The 24,647-nt window shown below is 37.1% G+C and overlaps 1 protein-coding gene across 2 annotated transcripts in view; it reads right to left on the bottom strand.

The window, feature by feature from the left end:
- The window catches only part of UBE3A (ubiquitin protein ligase E3A), a 105,866-nt gene extending 81,433 nt beyond the window's left edge, over positions 1–24,433 (bottom strand). The window contains exon 1 of one of the 2 annotated variants that reach the window (XM_078146320.1): positions 24,350–24,433. The gene's annotated coding sequence lies outside the window, so the exon portion shown is untranslated. The remainder of the gene's footprint in view (positions 1–24,349) is intronic. The other variant, XM_020992789.2, reaches the window with a different exon arrangement.
- Positions 24,434–24,647: the final 214 nt, after the last annotated feature.

Genomic DNA, 24,647 nt, shown 5'->3' with positions numbered 1-24,647 from the left:
GATAAATGGTCAAAGTATATGAATAGGCATTTTTAGAGGGAGAAATCCATGCTATCAATAGCAACAGAATTTTTTAATACTTAAAGAAATGTAAATTAACAATACTAAAGTACTACCTCAAACTCAAAAGACTGGCCAAAAAAGGGAAAACGACAAATGCCGGAGGGGCTGTGGGAAACTGCTACATTAATGATGGCACTGTGAACCGATCCAGCCATTTTGGAAAGCAATTTGGAACTATGTCCCCAAAGCTATTAAACTGTGTATACCCTTTGATCCAGCAATACTGCTAAGTAGGTCTATACCTCAGAGATCAAAGAAAACGGGAAAGGATCCATATGTACAAAAATATTAATAGCAGCTATTTGTAGTGTCAAACAATTGGAATCTGAGAAAGTACCATAGTACATGAAATGTGATGGAATATGATTATGCTACAAAAGATAAAAAAGATGGTTTCAGAGAAATCTGGGAAGAAATCTACGAACTGATGTAACGTGAAATAAGCATAACCAGAAGAACAATTTATACAATAACAACAATACATAAAGACAACTTTGGAAGACTCAGGAGCTCCGAGCAACAGAATGACCAACCATAATTCCAGAGGACACATGATGAAACATGCTATCCACCTCTAGAAAGAGAAGTGATGGACTCGGAGTGTGTAGACTGATGCATTTTTGAGACATGCCTAATAGAGAGGCTTGCTTTGTTTGACTATATACTTGATTGTAGTGGCTCTTCTTTTTCTAGTCTTCTCAGTGGGTCAGGGAAGTGAAGGTAAGAGAGGGAGAATTCGAAACTAAAAAAATCAATTATAAAAAATGTTAAAAAAAATTTTTAAACCAGAAATAATGCTTATTTGCAAACAGACATGGTTTTGAAATGTACGCTATATTAGTTGCAAATTAAAATAATGACAATTTGAAAACTATGGAGTATACTTGATCTGCAAAGATGTCCAGCATTTCAAATGATCATATATTTCTAACAAAGTTTGCTGAAACGTCTTTGGGAGGCATATTTTAAAAAAAACACCTTTCAAAAATTACTCCTCTGGTTGTTTAAGTTCTGTTTGATTAGGGAGTGGGGTGTGTGTATGTGTGTGTGATGTCCTGGTAAAAATGTAGATTTTTGTTAATTAAATGTACCGAGGAAGAAGATAGTCTTTCAGAAAAAGACAAAAAAAAACCCCAACTTCACCTAATCTTGCAAGTAAAGTGGTCTATCATAACAAATTAATGTAAATTTCGTTTCATATAACTCCCAACTACAGTATTCAGAAGAAGGGTGGAAGAAGGACTGAGAAATTATCTAAGGAAAAGATAATCACAGGTTTCTTACCGACAAGTCAGTAGCTTCTAACTACTGCTCAACAAACTCCTCATAGCAGCAACTGCACAGAGAAAAACACTAGAGGACTAAAGGAGACTCTCTTCATTTGTCAATTTCTTCCTCATATACTAGTCAAATGTGGAAAGAACAAGATTTCGAAAAAGCAAAGTAATGTCTACTTTTCTGATCTCCTAATGAGAAAAGTAAAGGCTTATTCACTCCAGACCAGCTTTGAACAACAATTTAGTCTAATCCTTGATTTTGTAGATGGGTAAAATTAAGGCTCAGGGAGACTAGTTACTTGTCCAAAGTAGCTCTGCAGGGATTCCAGGAGAGGTCCTCATACTAGAGACAACACTTTAAATTTTACTGCATCATTCAAAGTATAAAGAGTCAATATCCTGCTTAAAGTAGGAGAAAATTCAGGAATAACTTAGATGATGAATGAAAACAATTAGGATTAGTGAAAAAGATACCTTGGTGTTTGTCTTAAGATCATTTATATCATTACCTAATGATAATGCTTAGATGTTTTAAATAAGGATTTATCCTCATTTTTAAAAAAGCAAAATTGAATGTAAAAATACTCCCAACATTCCTTTGAATTAACCACATCTATAGGAGATCTAAAAACTCAGACTATAAACAAGCCTCATTTGGTGAAGCTTAGCTAAACTACACATAAAGTATCCAATGGCTCCTGTGGGCCTTACACACACAAATTTATGATAATCAACATAACTCCATAACTTAACATACACACATTTGCAAACTGATATATGCAAATAAATGTTACTCATACCAAGTTATACCAAAAAACACCTGCTTCTTTCTGTCCCTCACAGTGCACAATAGTCCATTTTTGCTAATTAAAGAATGAAAGCAAACTGAAATTTTCTTTATAATTTAAAATAATTATAAAATAAACTAATTTTATAATATACCTAAGCCTAACAAAACTAAATATCTTACCAAGGAAATGGGATAAAAATATGGATTGGGTTTCTTTTATGTCTTAAAGGCACCCATAGTGGTTTCCCAACTTTCTTCATCACACAATCCACCAGTAAAAAAAAAAAATGTAGTGCACACACCCTCAATATATGTTACGTTATTTATAAATTACATACATGTTATACTGTACTAATAATGATGTACGTTTTAAAGCTTACACAAAACAGAAATTATAAAAGGATGAGACAAAGATTAAATAATATTTTATTCTAGAATCAATAGGAAAGTGACATGGTCAGAAGACCGCTTAAGAAAAAAATCATTTTGGCAGTTATGGGGATGATGGACTAGAGCAGGGAGAGCCTTAAGACAGAAAGACAAATTAGGAAGGCTCTACTACAAACCAGAGATTAAGCAGGATGGTAGCTGTGTGTGTGTGAAGAGAACAGAATAGATACAAGAAAGGTTGTGGAGGCAGAAAGCACAAGATTTCACAAGTGATCGTATGGGGTCAGGGAAAATGAGGAGTCAAGAATAACAACAAGGTTGCAAACTTGAATAACTATAAGTGGTCCTCAACAGAAAGAGAAATTGAGGAGAGAGGGAGAGTGTTAGGGAAAAGATACTGAGTTCTACTTTGGACATGTCGAGTTTGAGATACCTACATAACATCAAATCTGAGATGTCCAAATGCGAGACTAAAGCTGAGGAGATTAGGGTTGGATATACAGATCAGCGAGTCCTCTGCATAAGGGTGATCTTTAAACCCACAGGAGCTAAGTGCACAGAGGAAAGTGCCCCAGACAGAACATTATACTCACTGTTATGGGGAGGGATACCAATGATAAGCCATCAAAGGAGACTTAAAGAATGTGCCAAAAGGCAGACGAACTAAGAGAAGTGTCCCAAAAACCCAAAAAAAAAGAGACTACTTTTTCTAGAAAACGAGTGTGATGAATATTAGAGATTTGTCAATAAAGAGATCATTATTAACTCTGAAGAGAGTAATTGTAGTTAAGTGGGAAGCAAGGCTAATGTAGAGGTAAAGAATACAGAGAGGGATAGTAGTACCCTTAGGGAAAAAACAAAGTTCAGAAGACAGATGAGTTTTGAGAGAAAGACAATGTAATCCCAAACTATCCATGCCTGCATATCCTGTGCTATATTTCCTATCAAAAAAAGAACACAACTGGGGGAAGCTGGGGGGAGGACACCTGCAGATTACTCACCCAGAACAGACTCAAAAAAAATGAGCCATCTATTGGGTGGACTTCTATAGCTAGAGGAAGATGGGAATACAAAGGGTAGGGGTGGAATCCTGGAAGTGTCTGAGTCCTGTAAAGTTTTAATTGCCCTGAGGGGCCCCACATGGGAGTAAGGAGGGGGGGTGCTAGAAGGGTGCCAGACTAAGTGAGTAATAAAAGGAGTAATTTTCTTGTGTAGTACTTGCACAGCTAGGTGGTGCAGTGGATAGACAGCTGAGCCTTAAGTTAGGAAGACTCATCTTCCCCAGTTCAAATCCGGCCTCAGACCTGTGACACTGGGCAAGTCATATAACCCTGTTTACCTCACTTTCCTCATCTGTAAAACAAGCTGGAGAAGGAAACAGCAAACCACACCAGTATCTTTGCCAACAAAACTCCAAATGGAGTCACGAAGAGTCAGACATGACTGAAAAACAACTAAACACCAACATTTGTGTCGGCCATGGGCTGGGGGAAGAAAATGGCTGGAAAGACCCATCTTCCCATTCACAGATTAATTGATCACATAACCCTGGAGGTTAAGGTATAGCCCCCTTGATATTATTCTACAGCCCTCTAGGGTAACTGGTGCTCATTTTGGAGACCATTTATCTATAGAAGGCTCCAAGCATATTGTTAGGTCCCACCTTTCTCTTAGAGAATCTGAAGGTGAAAATGGACAATCATATGTAACAAAACAGTGTGGATGATTCGTGATTTTCAATCTTGGAGGATATGCCTATGTGGAGAGAGCACCCAAACAAATTTAGAGTGAAAAGCCTGACAAGATTTTTAGTGGTTTTCATCAGGGTATGATAAGTTGTGACAGCATGGCATAAGTGGACTTAAAGTCAAGAGACAAAAGAGACTCCTCTTTTACTGAGGTGACACAGCCTCTTCTAACTAAATGGAAAACATTTGTGCTCTCAATCCCATCCTGAGGATCTTCAGAATGCCCCCTCTGGAAGGGTTCTTTCTCTTCTCTAATAAAAGAGCCTTTCTCTTGGGAGGAAACACCTCTAATGTTAACCCCCCTGTCTTCTTTAGCTATTGTCCTATTTCTGCCATATTTACTGAATATTATTTTGCCCATTTTGCAAGTGAAGAAACTGAAGCTCAGAGAGATTAAATGTCTTGGCCAGAATCACATGACTAACATCTTTGGCAAGATTCAAATTGAGGTGTGAAGACACAGTATTCAAAATTACAACTCCAAGTCCAGTGTTCTACCCACTAAGCAACACTGCCTCTCAGTGTCTGGGAAGACATTGGGGAGACAAAAAATCAGAAGACATCCCCTACCCTTGAGGAGCTTATATGGTAAGAAGGGAAATTACAGCAGATAAACAGCAGCCAAGGAGAACAGTTTGGATTTGGGTGGCCCCAGGGATGTTAAGCTATTACATAGCCTTTCCAGAAGCAATGTGACTCTTGATTTGACTGCTGTACCTAAAGTAAGAGGTGGAAAAGGGAGAAGAGAAGAGACTGAGAGATGGTCTAGGTGGAAAGATGAAGGAAGGTGAAGCATGCCTATGGCTAGGGTTCTTATTTTCCTTTTCCTTTATGAATTTCACAATCATCAACTAACATCCAGCACATGAAGAAAAACAAAAAGGAGTGTATTAAATTGTTACCTTGTGTTTATATTGTGCAAAACTTGTATTAAACTTAATTGTTGTATCCCTTTCTGAATTTACTTTCTTCTGCATATTTTAAAAATGTTTTGATACTCATCTTTTTTTTTTTGCATGTTTACTACTATGCTGGTCCCACTCCCCCCCCTCCACCAATAGAAACCTTCCTTGACAAATAAGTATAGTAAAGCAAAATACATCAAAACATTATCTATTGTGAATTTTTAAGGAAAGAACTGATGTAAGAATGGCATTTTAGGAAAACTGACGTAGCAGTTGTGTGAAATATGAATTGGAGTGGGTAAAGATTGGAGATAGGGAAACCAAGACCAAGTGATTACAGTAGTCCTCCGTGTGCTGATCAGAAATATATACTCGTAAAGTGAGTTAAGAATGTTACAAACAGCACTTGTTCTTAATAGCTGAAGTACAGTAGACTGTTACTGGGCATTCTTTCAAGTAGAATGTTTATAATTCACCAACACTACACCTAACTTTCATTATGACAACTCAGGAAACTGCAAAAATACGAAATGCTTCTCAATTATAACAAACCAAAGGAAAACAAACACTAACTTCAATTTTTAAATATGGATGTGATTTAATTGGTGTGGGTAGCTCATAGTAAAGAACTTCATTTACCAAAGCTAATCGGAAACTTTTCTGCCACTTGTAGCCTTACAGAATTTGTTGGGGCACAATCAGTTAAGTGACATGTCCAAGGTCACATGGCCAGTATGTCAGAAGTGGGATTTGAATTTAAGTTGGTCTAATTTGTAAGCCAGTTCTCTATTATCTCATGATGAATCGTGAACATTTACTTATTACTGATAAAATGTGCATTTTATTATAGGTAAATTCTTTGAAAACTGGAAATCTATTTGTTATTTACCTGTTCATCAGCCCATTTGATGAACTGAAACATACTATTTCTTGACCATGCTGAGTAAGAGTTTACTATATAATAACGTATAAAAAGCGTTGAGGAATACAAAGTAAAAGTGATATTAGTTTGACAGGATTTAACAGACAGCATTTGGGAAAGGTAAAAACAATTTAAAGCTAGGTTTTGAAGTTAAAGGACAAAGGACTGGTAAAGAAGAGTGGGGAGTTTATTCCAGATTTAAGAATGGTATATCTGTAAGGTCAGAGTCAGAAACTAGCAAGCTGTTAACAGGGAAGGTAAGATGCTTTATTTAGCTGGAATGGAAGGCATTTAGTAGACATTTGGTTAAGTGATGAGGCTGGAAATAGTAGCAGGTTGTGTAGTGAAGATGGATGTTTGATATAGACTTCCCTTCAATGTTAGGCAATGGAGGACAGAATTGACAAAACATAAAGCTATCACAGGTTCTTAAGCAATAAGTGATTTTTCATGTTGGAATCTTTTAGGCAGGCAGAATGATACAGTGGAAAGATCACTTGCTCTGGAGTCAGAGAACCTGGGTTTATAATTCCACCTCGGATACTACCTGAGTAAGCTGGGGCAAGCCCTCAAACCTCCCTGGGACTCAGTCTCCTCAGTTTTAAAATGAGAGAATTAAGATAAAGGTTTCTTCCTGCTCTAGGATTTACAATTCTGTAATTCTCTGACCTACAGAATCTTTCACTATTTTAATTCTTCTCCATTCAGAAATATTATGATTTATAAGTTACTACTTTTTCCCTTTCCATAACAAAACATTTGTCTTCTTTCAATCCCACTGCAAGGCTCTTAAAACAAACAAAACAGTCATGGGTGTGGAAACTTGTCAAAGGTCTTTTGGAAGTAGAAGAATACACTGATTTTCCCCTTATTCATACCTTCATTTACACCCTTCAAGGAATTTAATAGATTGACACGACTTTCCCTCATTACAACAATGTTATACATTTAATGCCAGTTTAAGTGTTCGGTAATTTTAGTCTTTATTATAAACGCTTATTCTATATGGTAATATACTTTGAGATTCTAGTGGAGGGTTAACTTTTTTTTTTTTGGAAATGGGAATCATTTTGGCAACATGACAATTTTCTGGTACAGTGACAGTGTGTAATGACACTGTCATTTTGGCCAGCAAGTTCTACAATTTCATCCTTCAGTGCCTTCAAAATTATTGCACGGATGCCATCTGGTCACAATCATGAAATGATTTTTTGAGATAATCCTCTAGGCATTTTAGTGTTAGAATTCAAACTAGTTTAGGCTCCTTTTTAGCTTATGTTACATGAGTTCCAACCTTTATGCCCAAAATTATGCAATGTTTTGTCTACTTTAATCAAACCTCTCTGCTGATTTTTCCATGTAAAAATTAAACTTCTTGCAAAATATCTGTGGAGACATATAAGTCTTCAATTTATAAAAAACATCTTGTAACTGTCACAAGATCCATTTAAACTAAACCTCTGCATCCAGCAGACACTGTTCGAAAATAAACATTTTTTGGAAAATCTATTTACTCTCCATTTAATATTAATCTCCAAGAAACTGAAAACTCTGTTGTTACTGCTAAAAGATTAGAAAATGTTTTACAAAAAAATTACACTTAAGATACTTGTGAACATTTCATTTTTCCTCACATTTAATTTTAACCTGTTAGATAGTTACACTTGATTATTCAAAAATAATATTTGCTTTAATTATTCTAATCACACTTATTTAATCCTTAATCTTAATCCTGTTAATAGAGATAATGCAAGGAAAAAAAGGAAAATAAAGGACAAAGAATTCCACACAAGGAAAAATTTTCTAGAAATGTTCAAATATGTCCCATTAGCTTTTCTGTTTTGTGGACCTTTACTGCATTCTTCAAACTCATTTTTCCAGAGGCTTACAAGTATTTCATGAAATCAATTTTTATTAAAAATTACACTTCCCTCAAACTTTACAAATTTCTGCTAGATCCTCTATGAAATAAATTCGCATAATATATTTAGAATACAATTTTTGAGATTATTGTCTTCTGACTCCAACTCTTCTGGAAACAATTACCAAAAAAAGACAAATTATAAAAATCAAAAACTTATTGTTATTATTATTATTATTATTATTATTAATGATCTAAGTTAACTGGACAGGGGCATTGTTCCTGATTGGAGTAGATAGTTCCAGTCCAACAAAATCCACTAACAATCATTCTCCAATTTTGAATATACTTTCTATCATTACTCTGGCATGTATTGATACAAGTCTCATAGACTGGGTCAACATGGATTATAAGAGGCTGAACCTCTTATACCAAGTGAGCTGAAATAAATCAAAATTAAAACTTCAATTAGTCATCTACTTCGCCTAATACATAACTACACTGGAACCCCATCTGTCTTTTACTACCTATGTTAACCTTTGGGAAGACACTTAACTTCGCTGTGCCTCAGTTTCATCATCTGTAAAATCAGGGAGTTGGACAAGATGGCCTGTAGATTCTGTCCATGTAGCTATAAATCTGTGATCCTGTGTGATCATTCCCAAAGAGTATTCATTCAGTCTCTGAGACAAGACTCTGAGTAATGGAAAATCCATTTACTTCTTGAGACAGCTCATTCCACTTTCAGATAGCTTTAACTATAAGGATTTCTTTTGTCCTAAATGTTAAAACACTATGTGAACTATTACTATTATATTTCTCCTCAAATCAATGCTTTGTGAAACACCATATAAATACACATGCTTTAATTATTCAAGAAAAGTACTTTTGAACAATTACTTTCTCATTCAGTCTATTAATGTTTTTTTCTTTAACATTATCATAAGTTTTGGAAATACACTATACTATATTACATAACTCTACACTACATCTCCCCCTTCCCCCACATACACCCTGAAGAGCAAGCCCCTTGTAAAAAGGAGTAATTGTCAAGCAAAAACAATAACCTGGTGACATCTGACAATATATGCAACATTCTCAATGCAAAGTCCCCTGGACTCTATACTGAAAAGTAGTACATTGTCATCTGTTCTCAAATTGAGACATTACAAATACTCAGTGTTATTAAGCTTTATTTAATGTTTCTTTTCACTTGACATTGTCAAATATGCATCAACCTTCTTTGGGGAGGGGGAGGTGTCCTCCCAAGATTACCTTAATACTAAAGCAACCAAGTGTTAAGATATGTATGTTGACTCAGTTTGGATGATCTTTCAAATTCTTCATAGGATTTCTGTTTCTTCATTCTCTCTAAAATATGCACATAAGACGCAACTATATTCATGCTATCTTCATGCCTGTGCTCATTATTAACAATGCAATTTGAGAGGATTACATATATTATGAAATGCTATTTCTTGTTCCCTTAAGAAACAAAATGAAATTCCTTTTTTTTTCTTTTTGCCAGCTGTGAAAACATGTGAGCCATTCTTCCATTTAGCTATAACTCCTTTGGCTTTTTTCCTGTGCAGTAAGCTGGCACGTAGTAGGCATTTCCATTCCATTTACAGGAAAACAGCACTACTGAATCAACTTAGTGGGTGCTAAACAAGAGTTGATATTTTATGTACCCATAGTTGGTGTCTGTCAATGGTCTAAATCTGTGTGATTCTTACTATCCTGTGCCCCTACTTTATCTCACTGAAGAAGTAGAAGAGGACCAGAAAGGGAGCTAAAGAAGCTAAAAAGCATTTTTATGCTTTATACAGTACCAAGGAGAAGGATTCATTTTCTAACGGCCAATTTGCTGAAGCTGAATCTTTCCATGCGAAGGTAGGCTGATCTTTCGGAGTTCAGACACAGTCTATTTCTGGGACCACACTCAAAATGCCTTTCTAGCTAGGCACAACTTGCCAGAGCTTGTAATCTGCTGTTACAGCCTTTGAAAACTCAGGTTCATTTCAAGGCTATGAAGAAGCTCTGGAGTAAGGCTTTGCTAGAGGTTTATGGATACTTTCTCTGAAAAGTAAACTTACACATTACAAGATGTGATGATTTTTATATGGCAATAATAGTTTATTGTCATATTCCTTACCAAATGGGGAAAAGAAAGGATATAGTGTTTTTAATACACACACACACACACACACACACACACACACACACACTTTATTTTGGGTCAAATATCCTAAAATAAATGTGGACCCTTTTATATCACTTAATATGGTATAGGAAGTTCTTTACAATTTTAAATTGTTTGCTACTGGGAACAATCCTATGAGAAGGAACCAAATGAAGTATTATTATCACCAAATTATAGATGAGGAAACTGAAGTTTAAAAAGTCTAAGTGACTTACAAGACTTAAAAAGTGGCAACAAAACCAGGCCTAGAAACTAGGTCATGAGATTTCAGAGCTTTTTCTACCACAACATGCTGCCCACCCTAATCTTGCAACAGTTAACAGCTTTTATGCAAACTTAAGAAATATCTTAGGTCTATAAAACAAAATGCATCTTTTTTAGATGACAGTAAAAAAAGAACAATCATTTCAACTTTATTCATTTTTCTTATCTCCTCAGTCTAGTTACAAGGGTCTATCAAATGAGATAATATTTGTAAAGCACTTACCACAGTGCCTAGCACAGAGAAGCACTTAAATAAATGTCTGCTCTCTTATTCCTTTTGTTATCTGAAAAGGACTTTTTTTATGTTATAAAAAACTATGTTAAAAGAAGACATATACTACTTATTATACAGTTGAGATGTTTCATAAAAGTTGTATGTAAATCAAATACTTGTCAAATGAGTAAGAAACGTTTATTATATAAAGAATCCATGGGGTTAATCTTTTTTGCAAAACAAGTAATTCATTAATAATATGAATAATCACCCCATTTTCAATGTTAAATATGGAGTTTTATATATCAAGTTTTCTTAAATTAGAGTTATCTATAACCCAGCAATATTTTAATTTTAAACTATGAATTTCTATAATTTCTCATAATATTATTTTGCTATAAATACAGAATGTAAGTTATTATCTATTCTCTTCAGGGATTCAGAAAAAAGATTAAATGAATGGAGCCTATGGGTAAGACAGTATTATCATACATAAAAAGTAGAATAAAGACAGAGGCTAATGTATAAAAGGTAAATACTTAATTTACACTTAGGGCCAAAGGAATCCTTAAGAGACCATTTGTAGAACCTTTTCATTTTATAAAGAAATTGAGGCCCAGAAAGGAACCTAAATAATAGTACATAAACACTCAAGAAAAGTGGGAATATAATTATTTTCCATAAAATTCCCATGGCCTGAAAAGTCATTCAGTAAAGTATGATCAGGTATACTTATCAATCTCCTTACCAATAAACTTCTCCCCCCAAAATCTATATCCACACTTCAACCCAAATAAGATAATGAAATCCTGGACTTCTGTAAATGCAAAAGTAAAATAATAATATCTTCTTGGATGGCTCACAAACTAGATATTAAGGCAGCAGTTTCAAAAGCATACCACAAAATACTGAATATTGGCAGCATTGTTGTAAACCATGCTAGCAGTCTGATGATTTCAGAATGAGTTTTTGAATCTAGTTTTCAACTTGGCATCTCAGATGGAAGAGACCTCAGCAGCCATCTAATTTAATTTGTACTGGAATTTCAAAACTCAGCTACAACATACCCAAGAAGCAGTTCGGACAGCCTTTGTGAGAACTTTTTGAGTAGGTCTAATCGTTATGCTTTCCTCCTATAAAATATTAAATATTCACAGGATCCAACCTATTTTTTCCCCATACTTGTTGAAAACCACTACATGTCAGGCTATGGCCAACATTCTTTTTTGCTACCACAAATTTTAAGATGTAGTAGTCACATCCACCCCAATGCTGCCATCATTCCTACTCCAGCAATCAGTGATTCCTGATCTGCTCTTGTTCTAAAGACATAATTATGCTAAAGTACAGAGAAATAATTCTTGAAGTGGTACCTTATTAGATACCATAATACACAAAGGTATTGTGTATTAGAGGGGAAGAGGAGGAGAAGAGGCGATAGATAAGTTTTTATTAAGAAGTGTATGTATTGCTGTGTGACCCTGGGCAAGTCACTTAACCCTGACTTCCTTAAAAAAGAAAAGAATTATGTATTACTCTACCATATATAAGGATGACCCTGGGTCACAAAGACCACATCAGTGGAATGCCTTGAAAGGCACTAAGTACCAGTCAAACAGCCTGTCTGCCTGCCTCCCAAGTACAAGCCTAGCTAAGTTCAAAGAAGTTCATTCACCATCAGGTTGATAAAATCTTCAATTACAGAAACATAGAAAAATGAAGATAATGACAACAACTTAAATGAAAAAGAAAAAACAAAACTGAACACTATAATTATAACTATCAAGTTTGCCCCTAGAGAAGTTGAGAAAATGTACCTCCCTCCTTTCACTGCTATAGAAAATGGATATGGTTATGTATATGAATATATATGCAGAAGTATATATGGATATGAAATTTTAATTTTGCATATGCCCTAAATGATTTTGCTGAACTATATTTTTCTTTAAAAGGTGATGGTACGAAAGGGGTTTGGGGTATGAGACAGGAAATAATAAGTCAATGTCATGTTAAAAAAGATATCAATTATAAAGAGCAGTACAGTACACTTAGGGCAACTAGGTGGTACAGTGGGATAGAGTGCCAGGCCTGGAGTTTGAAAGACTAATCTCTATGAGTTCAAATCTGGCCTCAGACATTTACTAGCTGTGTGACCACGGGCAAGTCACTTGGCTCTGCTTCAGTTTCCTCAACTGTAAAATGAGCTGGAAAAGAAAATGGCAAACTCCAGTATCTTTGCCAAGAAAACCCCAAATGAGATCACAAACGGTTGAACACAACTGAATCGACTCAACAATATCCACAACAGTAGAATCTGCTGTGAACCCAGTAAAATGTGGAAATCTGCAGAGGAATGGGGAAATGAGTATGAGAATAATAACTAAATACCACTATATAAGAATTAATCACTTCAAGGCCCCATTATGTATTTAGAGAATGCTGACGTCCTAGGCAGCCTCTTTAAACTGTCGGATGTGACTGAGGCGCTGAAGGGGTCACAAACAGAAAAAATTTAAGAAGCCCTGCTATAGAGATCCCATGGTGGTTTGCAACCAATGACTTAACTACCCCATCTAGTGGAAAAAGGAGGCAGGTTCATCAATTTCAAAGGAATTAAGCTGAAGTGTAGGGTTTGGGCAAGAGAGAGCTTGATTTTGAATGTGCAGAACTACCTACCTCTTTAGTCCAGATAAGAGTGATGTCTTTTGTGAAAATGAAGAAAATGAACAGTTATCCAGAGTTTCTTCCAGAAATGGAACTTGGACCTATAGCCTACCTATGTAAGTCAGTTCAAGGAAGTACCTATTGATTGATAATGCTCTCTAACTTGCTGAATTACTAGGAGAAATTCTGTGCCAGACTGGACCGCAACAGATTTAAGAAGGTAGAAGTTGAACTATAACTTCAGAATATACTGAGCTGGTCAGAAATACTAATGGGTTCCACATTCAATATTCTCACTGGCTAAAGAAATAAGCAGTTCAGAAGTACTCCATATTTTCCAACACTGATTTATTTCATATTTAATTTAACCTAATTCAAATAAACAATTTCATAACCTAATTCAAAATGTTGAGTCTAAACAATAAGGTCTTACATACAGCCTTCTGCCTCTGGGTGGCATTTGAAATATAATGACTCTTCAAAGGTCCTAGAAATGAAGTCTGGAAATGTGGCCATTGCCTTTTCTAATGAGGGGGTCTATGCCTCTTTAAGTCTTTATGTTCAATGAAGTATCCATTTGCCATTTTTCTAAAATATAGTAGGCCAAGGAGGGTAAATTATAAATAAGATGAACTCAGCTCATGTTAACAGTTCAAGTGACCTTGAAAAACTGGGGGTCTATTGCAAATCTATGAAACATAATGCATTATTTGTTCATTGATTAAGCTGTCTTTCAAATGATCCAAATTTAAGTGGAAGGTTAATGTATAAAAGCAATGTTTTAGTAAGTAAAATTCCTAAATAATGTTAATTGAAGGCAAACCTCTATACATAACCCAGCATTTGCATGCCAATTCTAGTCACCCTAACTAGATGTGGAACTGGACAAGTCACTTACAACTTAGTTTCCTCATACGACATAAAATGAGGAGTTCTAGCTTATCCTTAAAAGTCCCTTCAAATCCTCAAATTCTACGTCACGGGTATTTTCATTGGAAGATTAAGTAAACTTGTCAAAAACAATCAAAATCTACTTAATATACACAGATAACAAAAGCAGCTTCTTTAAGGAAGATGGAAACAATCATTCATTTCAAGGGAAAAGGAGTTTCAATTCAAGATAACTTTTTTGTTATCTTTTGTTCACTATAAGGAAGCAAATAATGAAAACTGGATTGTGAAACATTGTTTGACAGCCAGAAGTACAAATGTATAATATTTTTCACCAAGTTCAAATCCATCTTATTTTAAACAATCTGCCCCTAAGGTTTATAAAAGATACTTTTCTATTAAAAAGTCACTCTCAAATTTTACTTTTTCATTTCTTGTAGAACTAATATATTTTAAATGTTTAGTCAGTCCATCAACTAGCACCCCCTATGTGTCAGGCACTGGGGATATGAAAATAAAAATTGAAGTCTCTGTCTTCGAGGAGCTTATATTACATTAGGAAAACCAGTATGCACAAATATCTGACCAAAAAAAAAAGGGTTTTCCTAACTGTAATACATTAGGACAGCTGAAGTTTAATTTTCATTATAACTTTGGAAAAACTCAATTCCCTCCAGCTGTTAACACTCCCCAAGTGCCCCAAATTTCTTTACACATCTTTTTTTATTTGCTTATTCTTGAGCATGCTGTAACCCCTCCCCTCCAAATTAGCAACCACATTGACACAAGGACTGATTTCATCTGTGAACACTCAGCAGTACACTTGGTATACCGTAGGCACCGAACAAATGCTAGTGGCACTGAATACTCCAAATCCTATCATGAATAAGATTAGCAGTGTGGTCCAGTAGAAATAACACTAGATTTGGAGGCAGAGTTCCTCATTTCAAAACCTGGCTCTGCTATTTGCTATTTGTGGGACCCTGAACAAATAAATCCCTTTACCCATCTTGGTTTCAGTTTCCATATCTGCAAAATGAAGGAGATGATGGTCTCTACCACCTTTAAGGCCCTTTCCAGACCTAAGTTTGGTTCTGCAGGCTGTGAATCTATGCATGCTTAACACGTATAAGCACATGAAGTATACAACTAGAAATGTCAAAGAATAATTCCCACAGACACATGAATTGTTGTGGGTTAGTCCTTTCAGTCACATCCAAGTCTCTGTGGCCCCATTTGGGGTTTTCTTGGCAGGGATACTGGACTGGTTTGCCATTCCCTTCTCCAACTCATTTTGCAGATAAGGAAACTGAGGCAAACAGGGTAAAATGACCTGTCCAAGGTCACACAGCTACTAAGTTTCTGAGGCCAGATTTGAACTCACAAAGATGAGTCTTCCTGACTCCAGGCCCAGCACTTTATCCATTGAGTCACCTAGCCATAAGCCCTGCAGATAAATGAACAGGAATATTGAAAAGCAAACCAATCAGTTAAGTGGATAAGGAAAAAGGGTAAAAAGAATTAGTCTAAAAAATGCCTCCCCATAACATGCTAATTCTAAATGTGTGGTATAAAGGGTGCTCCATCCACGTAAGTTCTCAAAATGAGAGAAAATTGAAGCTACGGACATACTAACTAAACTACCTTGGGGTTACTTTGTAGAGCTAGACAAAATAACAAAAGTCATCTGGTGGTACAAAAGGTCAAAAACTTGAAGGAAAACAATTTAAAAAGTAAGAATGTTGATGGGGATGTAGCACTATTGGACTTCAAACTATATTAATAAAGCAATGTTTAAAAACTACTTGTTATTGGTTTAAAAAAGAGAAACCCTGGAACATTGTGGCCTACTGTTTGATAAACCCAAGGACACCACTGGATACTCACTTTCCAGCTCTTTGCTATAGCAAAAAAATTTAAAATGCTGGGCTGAGGACTCCCTCCACTAGTCAATAAAACCTAATGGGAAAACTGGAAAGTAGTTTATAAAGCCAAAACAAGCAGAAAAAAAGGGCACATCATTAAGAAAAGAGGAAAATAGAAGACACAGAAAATAATCATAAAAAGTAAAACACAATTTTAATTATATAAAATTGAAAAGGTTTTGCACGAATAAAATAATTGCAACTAGAATTGGAAGAGAAATTTGACTGGAAAAAAATCTTTATAACAATTAATTCTGATGAAGGCCGTATATAAAGAAGACCTTGATCTAAAATAGACCAAGCATGGGACCGCTAGGTGTCACAGTGGATAGAACACCAGCCCTGGAGTCAAGAAGACCTGAGTTCAAATTTGGCCTCAGACACTTGACACTTACTAGTTGTGTGACCCAGGGCAAGTCACTTAATCTCACTGCCTAGCAAAAATAAAATAAAATAAAATAAAACAAAAAGTAAAAGATAAAACAAAATAAAATAGATTAAGTGACCAAAGAAGATGCATAATTTCCAAAAGAAAACATCCAAGCTATCAACAATTTTATGAAAGAATGCTCACCAATAAGAATGTATCAACAGTAAGAAAATGCCAATTAAAATACTACTGAGGTTTCACCTCACATTCATCAGATTGACAAAAATTACAAAAAATTAAGATGGTGAAATGTTTAAGGAGATATGAAAAGACACACTAATGAACTCTTTATGGTGCATCTGTGAATTAATTAGTCAACTAGCATTTATTAAGCACCTAATATGAGCCAAGCACTGTGCTAAGCAGTGAGAATACAAAGAAAGGCAAAAAAAATTAACAGCCCCTCCTCCCAAAGAACTAGCTCACAGTCTAATGGAGGAGACAACACGCAAACAACCATGGACCAACAAGATATATAAACGTTATACTGAAGATAATCACAAAGGGAAAGAACTAGAATTAAGGAAAAGGCTTCTTGTAGAAGGTGGGATATTAGCCTAGACTTAAAGGAAGCCAGGGAAGTTAGGTGCTAAGATGAGGGAAAGCACTCCAGTAATGGTAAACAGCCAGTGAAAATGCCCCAAGGAGAGAAATGGCAGTATCTTGTGTAAAGAATAGCAAGGAGAGCAATTTCAATGAATTGCACTGGGGCCAGGTTATGAAGTGCTAAATATTCTGGGAAACTATTTGGAATTATACTTAAAAATTCAGCAGTAGCATGGTACAGGGGATAGGGAGCCAATCTAGAAGCCAGGAAAATCTGGGTTCAAACCTGGGTCCCCTCTGACACACACTGGCTCTACAACCATGAGCTAGTCACTTAATCTCTAAAGTCTGACCAGCATTGTTAGAGGAAGCTTTTTTCATCTGGCAACAGCCTCCTGTATATATGAAATCATGAGTCCAGGCCCTACCCCAACTTCAAGTCACTAAACTTTGACCGTAAGAAGGACAGAGGAAAAGAAAGTACTCATACACTAAAATACAGCAGCATTTTTGCAAGATCAAAGAACTAGGAAGTGGTACCCAATCAATTAAGGGATAGCATAGTAAATGATGGTATGTAAACATAATGGAATAATGTATGACATGATTCAGAGGGAAGTAGAACCAAGAGAATAACAGATATAATAATCACTCTAATGTAAAGAAAATAATATTCAAAGACTTCAAAAATCTGATCAGCATAGGGACAATTTATGTTTCAGGGACATATGGTAAATCACGCCTTCCCCCTAACTGCAAAGAGGTGGTATAATTTTTTTTTTTTGCTTATTTATTTATTGACAAGATGAAAAGGGGAGAGGAAGACCCCTCAAAGTGTGTGAGGGGGAAATCACTGGGGAATACCAGTCCTTTCTTTTGTTTTAAAGAACATCAGTATTTAAAAAGAAAAAAAATCCAAAGTATGAATATGCTGCTCTGAGTAAGGTTACCACACAAAATTTACCAATTCCATCAAGAAAGTATTAGATTATGCTGCTGCCAGAACTTTCAATTAATAAACTGGTAGCACTGTTTCCAAATTCTCCAAATTTTGCCTCTGTAGGATTTCATGTATTCAGTTCCGCCTCTCTAATCCTACACCTCTAAAGCCCTAGTGTATAGTCCCTTATTACTATTTAACCAGTCTATTACAATATTTTTCTACTAAATCTTGCCTCCTCCAACCATTTCCCATTCCAATGTATCCTTCATACTGTGGCCAAGCTAATCTTCCTAATGCAGAGAATTAATACCACTCCTCTGCTCTTTAGATTTAGAGCTAAAAGAGAACTTTGTAGTCATCTAGTTTTCATTTTAATTATAGCTAACATTTATATAGTGCTTTAAGGTATGAAAGGTACTTTACATCTCATTTATTCCTTACAATAGCCTTCCTCTGTTTTACAGATAAAGAAACTGAGGCCCAGAGAGATTCACAAGGTCATACATGTAACTGTTACCTTCAATATCTACACATTGCCTATTAAATGAAGTTAACTCTTCTAAGTAGCTCCTTTACCTGTCAATCAAAGACCCCCACAATGAGGTGCCACCCTACCTTTCCAGCCTAATTTCATATTATTAATGCTCATTTGGCACTCTACATTCTACAAATCATACTACTTGATACCTAGAATACATATTGCATTTTTTCTCCCTCATGTTACAGATCAGGAAACTGAGGCACAGAAGTTTTTAATGACTTAACCAACATCACACAACTAGTCAGAATTTGAACCCGGGTTTTTCTGACCTCAAGCCCAGTACCACACTATCTCAATTACTCCTTCAGACTGCAAAGTCTGAAAAGTGCTGCTCCAAATCAAACTGATCTCATTAAGGAGAGAGGACTGACTGGAATTGGCTAGAACTGTTTCATAGGATTATTAGATTTATCACTAATATTAACATTTCTATCACATAAAAACCTTTATTTCTAGATCTCCTAGTTCACTGAAAATATGTACTGACAGGCTATTGTTTTTCTAACTAGTCTTCCAGCTGCTGGTAGACAGAGATCGGTCTTATACTTTGTATTCAATTTAGTATCTATCACTGCCTCCTGCAGATAACAGTAGGCAATCAGTAAATTTACTGATTGAAAATTACATACGTGTAATTTTCTAAAGTATGGAAAAAAAGGAAGATTCTATGGGTCTATGAAGACAAGAGAGGCAACATGTACAAGTAAGGGCTAGATAGCTTGGAATCAAGAAGTTCAAATCCTGCTTATATTTAACACACTAATCATGTGACCTTAAATAAATTGCTTTTCCTCTCTGTCCCAGGCAACTCTGTAAGCACATGAATTCAATGTTGACTTTCCCCATAAGAATATATAGCTGGTGAACTGAATCTGAAGGAGTTTCTCACACATGGAGTTCCCCATACTGACCCACCTCTTCCCCCAAAAGAGGGCAAAACAAAGCAGAAGAAAAACCTTAGCTTACAGCATTTTCTAGTATAGATCCTTGAATAGAAGGTAAGGAGATCTGGCATGACTTTTAAGAAGTCTCAAACACTTCTCCACAGATAAATGGGTATATAAGGTGAAAAGGATAAAATACTTGCTTTAAAGTTTGCACAGAACTTTGATAATATCTCATTTTATTCTCGCAACAACACTGGGAGGTAAGTGATAACCCCATTCTACAGGTAAGGAAACTAAGGCAGACAGGTTAAGATACAAAACTAGTAAGTGTCTGAAGTTGAATTTGTAGCTGCTGGTGAAATGGAGAGAGCACTGGATCTGGAGTAAGGATTATTTAAATTCAAATCCAGCCTTGGGAACACACTAGCTGTGTGATGTTGGGAAAGTTATGTAAACTCTATTTGCCTCAAGTTTCCTCAACTGTAAAACGGGAATAATAACAACACTTGCCAATCGAGTTGTTTTGAGGATCAAGTGAGATATCTGGAAAAGCCCTTAGTGGGGCAGGTAGGTGGGCACGGATGCCGGATTCAGGAGGACCAGAGTTCAAATGAGGCCTCAGATGCTTACTAGCAGTATGATCTTGGGCTAGTCACTTAACCCCAACTGTCTCTTTAAAAAAAAAAGCCCTTAGCATAGTGCCTGGCACATACTAGGTACTATATAAATGCTCATTCTCTCTCTCCCATCTAGTTGCATCTTAACATATGTCAAGGCATTTTGAAAAATAAAAAGCACTATGAAAAAAGCCACAAATCTGCACCTATGAGAACATATTACAGTTTTACCCAAGTACTTTAACTCAAAATATCATTTCTACATACTTTTATATTTGGAAAACAGAGACCTGCTCATTTACACAAGAAACTGCTTGTGTAAATAGCTAATGTTAATGGTTCTGAACACAAGTTTGGAAAGCTGCTACAGAACATATCCAACAACTTTTTTTTTTAAGTAAACATCTGGAAATACTATTGTTTCAGACTAAAATTTTAGACATGACCAGCAGTTTTGGAAACTTCCACTGCCTACAATATGAGTAAAAACAGAAAAATTCTGCAGATTTTCAAAGGAAAAAAAATGGCACGGCCTCAAAGTCAAGATAACAGAACTGCCACAATGCCATATGACTAAAAAAGTGTCACAAGATTTTTAACAAAATAACTGCATGATGCTCTACTAAAGTCCTATTCCCAAGAAGCAAAGGTGACCTTGGGGTGCCGGACGGCTTAGGGAAAGGGGAGGTGAGGAGTAGTGCTCAGCGGCAGGGCATGAAGTTTTGGCAGGGCCTATGGAAATGGAAAGGAATGGAAAGGCATTGAATGTGGCCTGAATTAAGTACTCTAAGGACAATTCATTCTATGCCTAGAGAACCTTATCAACAAAGGTTTTGCTACCAGCCTACCAAGGGATGAATTTGGCCGTACCAATTCATCTAACTACTTAAGTCACAGAGAAGTTTCACAAAATATCGGCAGAAATAGTAAGCAATACCAATGAAATCACAGATCTAGTGAAGTAGTTACATAGTACTTTACTCTGATACTTTGAAAGATCTGTAATTTTATCAGTCAGGGTACTCCCTCCATGGACAGAGATGTCAACCTTTACATGTTTCATGAGATTGGCCAACATTCTGTTAAGGAGCCTCTCTATGCCGAACTAAACTGGTATTTGTCCAACCACAGGGCCAGTTTGTCACACGACCCATATTTAAAGCTGTTTCAGCTTAGTAAGATCTAAGATAGCTTGCAATAGAGAACCTGAAATCACATAATAACTGGGAATTAAAGTAGGACATTAGTAGAAAGACTATATATTCATTTAATATTCTTATACCTATTTTATCTTATCTTACAATTCATCTGATTTTCCTGCTATATTATTTCAAGAAAAGAATATATTAAAATATGAGGACAAGTAATGCCAAGAATAATAACTCACATTTATATAGCACCTTAAAGTTTATGAAGTGTGTGGTACTTATTGAGATGAAGGGGGGAAGGGGAAAATTTTGAGGAAGTGAGCTTAAGTAGAGAGTTAATCAGCAATGAGAGAAGCTCTTGATGAATCTGAAAATCTTCAAGTGGGATAAAGATGAGTCTGTACCAGATACTTGAGAGGGATCACTGAGCAAACACAAAATTCTCAAGGAATTAACTAAGTGACTGATGAAAGATGTACAGAATTCTGTGTGGATGTTATTTCAAGTGTTACCACAGAAATCATATTAACTAATCAGTATATTTTATAACCATGAACAAAATGCATGTGTGAACATTTATTCTATAACAGAAATGATAAAAAGGAATTAGTGCGCTGTAACCAATTAGAAATTGGAGCATGATCATCAATGTGTTTTATATCCTACTGAAAGGTATAGGATGATTTTAGTTCTATGAGAATAAAGTTGAAATGCACACCTTGCTGAACAAGTAGCATCAAATGAGTGAATCTGAACTGAAGCAGTATAGCAGAACCACTTGTCTGCTATTAATCCCCAGAGATCAGCAGAGGTCAATCAAATATTTGTTTTTATCTACCAAGGATTCAACAGGGCTGCACTATCTGACATAGGGAATCCCAAATGTCTTCATGAGTTTCAAGTTTTAATAGCTTTTTAAAGCTTTAATATTTTTTAAGCTTTAACATAAAACTACAGGAAGACTTAGGACATCCTGTATACACCAGCATCACCTAGACTTGCACAACATGACTGCATGATTACTCGTCAGGTCATAATCCTTTAAAAAAATCACCTTTAAAATGTCCTTCTATATTTGAATTTCCAGTATAGTCCTATTCTGATGCCTCCTCCTGGCATGGGGTGGACCTGCATTTTCAAAGGCTATGCTAGTGCAGCACAAAGTCTGTTGGGTCAAACTGGAAAGACTTCCAATACTTACTCTCTAGTCACTGATGAACTGTATAACTGTTGTAGGACTCATTTAGCTACTGGAGACACATCACTACACTAAGGAAATATCTCAACTACAACATCAGATAAGAAACACAACTCTCATGAAAGCTTGGGTTATGTGCAGCATAAGAGTATTCACACTGATGAAAAATCACAGATAGTTTTAATACTGATATATAACTGTAATTTGCTACTTACTTAAATTGCCTTGTATCACTTTCAATTGTTTCATGTTTATATTTTATCTCCCTAAAGTAATTTAAGCTTCACAAGCAAACAACTTCGCTTTTGTAACCCCATAAACCTCACACAATGCTTATCACACAGTAGGTGCTGGATAAATTAGTTGCTGAATTTAACCGATTAATAAGCAGGATTGATACAGCCAGATTTGTTTTCAAATCCATGACTATTACTTTTGCCTAAGAAATTCTTTTTGTCTATTAAGAAAACTTAACAAGTGATCAAAATATACTCACTTTTTGCATGTGTCAAACCTGATAATGAAAACTTCTACAGCTACGCTTTAACACTGTGGTTGTTCTATGGCATCTACAATCACAATGACAATACGATGCTATCAGGAAAATTTTTTTTTTACAAAAGTTCATATTTTAAAAGTTTTTAAGTTTAAATGGCTGCCCCCTGGAGCCTTTTTTTAAAAAAATGATTAAAGTTTTGCAATGTCTAGTACGTACCCACTTACTGCCTGTAAGTGGTTTCAATTAATACCTGTGTCACCAAAGCCATCACTGATAAGCTGTCTCAATTTCTGTGCTAAAGGAGCATTTCCCATCCCACACACCACTTTAGGTGCCTGTTCAACAATGGACTAAATGTTACTATTTTAAATTTTTGCTTACTGGCCACCTAATAAATGTGATCTTGATACGGTTCTACACCTCTTCTATTTTTGTCCTCCCATAGGATGTCATAAAAAGAAAACAAAATGAGACCATGAATCATCTTTCTAGGATTCTAAGATTTACAAAAAAAAAAAAAGACAACACCTGTGTCTTCGATGAAATAAATCCAGAGGAAATAATACTACTTGTCTGCTTTTCATCCAAACACATTTCGCTCACGGAAGAACAGCTTCACCCATCCAGGCAGCACCGAGGCACAGGCCGGGCCTGGCGCCGTTTGTGCGCCTCTCGGTGTTGTCTTCCCCCTTTCATTCACTCCGTTGGGGGAGGGGAAGAAAACAGAACTATTTCCAGGAGTGGTTTCGTGTGTGTGCATGTGTGTTTGTGTGTGTGCATGTGAGTATTTTTTCCTCTCTCATTCACTCAGCTGGGAGAAGGGACAAGAAGGGAACTATTTCCGTGTGTGTGCGTGTTTTCTCACTCAGTCGGGGGGGGGGTCAGAATTATTTCCCAGTCTTCACACACTTCTCCCATTAGCAAATGCCATGAACTCCAATGCAACTTGGGATGGGGTGGGGGGGTCCCCACCGGCGGCTGCCTAAAAACACTTTATGCAGAAGCTCCGTTTGCAGCCCGATCCCATCAGACAGATCCAACAGCTCTTCTCCTTCCCTCCCCCAGAAACAAACTACGAGTCCACTAGCAGATACTCTGCGCTAAACACGGCGGAGGAAGAAGGAAGGAAGCGAGGACCTGACAGTTTGGAGCAGAGAGGACGAGCTCCTCCCGGGTCCGGGCAATCGCTCAGCGCCGGCCGGGGTCCGCGCCTGCCGCCCCCCGGCTCTGGGCCGGGGGCTGTTAAAACCCTCCGGCGGCAGCGGCGGCGGCGGAGGGGGACGCCTCCCAAACTGACAGTTAGGGCCCTGGCCCGGCGGCGGGGACGCGGCCCCGGCCGAGCGAGGACTCGGCCCTGGGCCCAGCAGCCCACCCGCCTGCCCCGGGGAGCCCAGGAAGGGGCTCCGGTCCCGCCAACACCGACCTGTGGTGGTGCCCCGGGCTGGGCCGCGGCCCTCGCAGCAGCAGCAGCAGCAGAAGCAGCAGCAGCGGTGGTGGGAGCAGCAGCAGGCGCCGCCGCCGCCCCGCTCCTCCTCCGCCTCCTCCCGCCGCCGCCTCCTCTTTCCCCTTCGCTGCCGCCACCGCCGGGGCTCATGCGGGATCCGCGCTTCCTTCTCCGGGGCCCGGGGGAAGGCAAGGAGCCCGCGGGGCCGCCGGGGATCCCTCGCTCTTCTCCAGCCGCAGCCGCGGCCGCTCCCCCCACCCCGGGGGGCTCAGGGGCC

This window comes from Phascolarctos cinereus, unplaced genomic scaffold (assembly GCF_003287225.1).
Source record: "Phascolarctos cinereus isolate Bilbo 61053 unplaced genomic scaffold, phaCin_HiC Scaffold_726;HRSCAF=1367, whole genome shotgun sequence".
Classification (NCBI taxonomy): domain Eukaryota; kingdom Metazoa; phylum Chordata; class Mammalia; order Diprotodontia; family Phascolarctidae; genus Phascolarctos; species Phascolarctos cinereus.
Note: the sequence above shows the minus strand (reverse complement) of the source record. Positions and strands in the feature narration are given on the sequence as shown.